The 2,830-nt window shown below is 36.6% G+C and overlaps 1 long non-coding RNA gene across 1 annotated transcript; it reads right to left on the minus strand.

The window, feature by feature from the left end:
* Window positions 1-848: 848 nt before the first annotated feature.
* Window positions 849-2,804, minus strand: LOC116380240 (uncharacterized). Its single transcript, XR_004212523.1, has 5 exons — window positions 2,665-2,804; window positions 2,026-2,187; window positions 1,763-1,924; window positions 1,165-1,190; window positions 849-1,047 (listed from the first exon to the last, which is right to left on the minus strand). It is a non-coding gene; the product is annotated as an uncharacterized LOC116380240 (long non-coding RNA).
* Between the last annotated feature and the right edge of the window lie 26 nt (window positions 2,805-2,830).

Raw genomic sequence — 2,830 nt, forward strand, 5'->3', positions numbered from 1 at the left:
AGCAAATACTTTGCTTTGGTGAAATCTTTGAAGGTTTATTACATTTTGTATACACTTCATATGTAGATTGAATAATCTCATGCAGTATGAGTGAGTTACCTCCATCTGCTCCTGTTGGGTTTAGATTGAGACAGAAAACTCTCTTATTGTTCTGACAAAACTTAATATTATCTTGAGATAACAAGAACATTCATCATGTCACAATCAGTCCTCATTTTATGAGAAGTCAACTTTATTTACTCTGTGCTAAGTGCTATTTAACACATGTTAGCATGCTAACATGTGCTATTTAGCACATGTTAGCATGCTAACACGCTAAACTCAGATGGTGAACTTGGTAAACATTATAGGCCTACCTGCTTAGCATTTCATCATTGTGTTTATCATGCCATTGTGAATATGTTAGCATGCTGATGTTAGCATGTAGCTCAAAGCCCTCTGTGTGTTAATGCTAATGTCAGAGACATGGCTGTAGACTCCTCTTGTTTATCTTGTTTATTTATCCATATATGCGTTTCCATATCAGCAGGTCATGAGTAAATCCAATCGGTAAACTTATGATTCTGTCAATGAACAATCATGAATTGTGCTTCTGAATCATTGTTGTTTAGGCAGCCACAGATCTACCTGTAGCATTTTAAAGATATATGGCAGACAAGTTATACATGTTTTTGAATAGTTGTTTTTTCTGTTTTTTAAATGTATTTAGTTATGAAACCACCATGAAGCATTGAAACAGACAGTGGACCTAGTGGTCTGTCAGTCCATGTGTCTGCATATTTCAATACAAGAAGAGCCAAAACGTACTGATATATATCCAATGGGTCAAGTAAATAATGCAAAGAAGATTTCTGTAGTGAACATTTTATTCAGACTACTGTAGACCAAAGTAACTTAATTTATATTCAAAGTATAGGTCTGGTTGTTAGTGCATTAAGAGTTACAATCATAAAGATACAAGAGAATGTTAAAGGTAAATGGAGACTATTTCATGGAAGGTCGTCGGTCCAGCAGTGATTCCTCTGCTGTGCTTTACGTGCAACGTCCCTGTTACAACACAGACAATAATCAATAATGAAACAAGTTGATTAATTCACACAAAACTGCTAGGTGTAATACATGTTAATATAGAGTGCTCCAATATTAAACACACAAAACACTTACATAATAATGGTCAGTAGAATGACAACCTAAAAAAACAAAACAACAGCAGTGAATATTTCAGTAGTTACTCAGAGAAACTTTGTTATTGAAGTCTGATTCACTAAAGACATTCTTGCATTTTCCTCTCCCAGTCTGTTCATTCACTTGTTTTCTAACTCTCCTGTCATGTCAGACCCGGCCACTCCTTCAGGAAACAGGGTATTATTTCAGAGTGGAAGATATTTCTTGTTGAAGCTGTAATAACTTCATCAGGTGTGCTTGTGAGTATTTTCATTACCAGGATGGCGTTTGTTGGATTGACTCAACATAAACTACAGTGCCCATGTTCAATCTAATAAAGGAACATGTTCCCCAATGCAAGAGTGTGGCTCACTGACATGTTTTCAATAGACTTTGGACAACAATTGAGCTCTATGGCACAGAAGAACAAGAGGAATAAGGCTTTAGCTACACAGGCAAACACTTTTCTTTTCTTCTTGGAACTAAGTGATTTAGATGTAGTTAATATTCAAATGCTGTATGTTATCTGGCAAATAAACTGCTGAAATTAAGAGCATTGTGGTAAATTAAACTGTAAAGAGCATACGTATATACTTACACCCGGTATAAACCGTTTCTCCATTGATGCACTTAACAAGGCTGATGTAAGACCGCCAAATACATGAAATGTACTCCTCCTCTCCTTCCTTTATGTATTCAACTCCAGACAGTCTTAAATTCTTCCACACCGGATCAGCAGCATCCAGGCTACAGAACGCTGCTACAAACAATTAACAGAAAAAAACTCAAAACTGTAATTTTTTGGGATGTATGGTTGATAGACTTGGTGAATAGCAAATGTTGGTATTGACTTGTTTATACCTTGGCAGATGGGTAGTTGTGACCAGCTGCCATTGTTGTAACACTTCACGGTGTCTGATCCGACTTGTGCGTAAAAGGCGTTACATTGGTATTTCAAAAACTCATCATTCTGCTGCACAACATCCCCGTTTGGAACATTTGGGTGTGATCCACAGTGTTCGACTGAAATTTAATGAAGAGGTTATTTAACATCGTTAATGAAATACTGATCACAACAGCACAACTTATTGTAATACAATGATTTATTTGAATTAATGAATGATTTCATTTTGTTTAACTAAAACCTTGCCGACTAGCTTTTGTAATTGACTTAATTCTTGTTTTTTTCGTAGTTCCCCTGCACCGTGGTGTTTGTCACTACATGACGTCACCAGCTGCACCCCAACCAAACATCAGTGCAGTGATGAAGACATGATCCCTGACTGGCTTCCCACCAACCAACACTAATAGTTATACACCAATTACAGTTGTTGCTCAAGCCAGATATCAGACAGAGTTCTTTTGAATAGTCAGTAGCTATACATTCAAGTTTTATTACATAAATTGGTCAGCAAGGTTTGCAAAAGTTACACCAAGTGAATACATAAACCAAGTTTGATAAATGTGATTTAAAAAGAGCAAAGAATCCAAATTATTTACCCTTTGTGTATAAAGGTCTACCGTCTCTCTCATTCGAGCCAGAGGTGGTAGACGTTCCTGATAAAAGGAAAGACACACCAGTTATTATCACTCTGGGACGTTCTTTAGCATCCTTTTCTTTCTGATTCAGAGTACCGGCCAAACAAGTTTACCATGATCCTTTTTT

This window comes from Anarrhichthys ocellatus, unplaced genomic scaffold (genome assembly GCF_004355925.1).
Source record: "Anarrhichthys ocellatus isolate YVR2014 unplaced genomic scaffold, GSC_Weel_1.0 scaffold6536, whole genome shotgun sequence".
NCBI lineage: Eukaryota > Metazoa > Chordata > Actinopteri > Perciformes > Anarhichadidae > Anarrhichthys > Anarrhichthys ocellatus.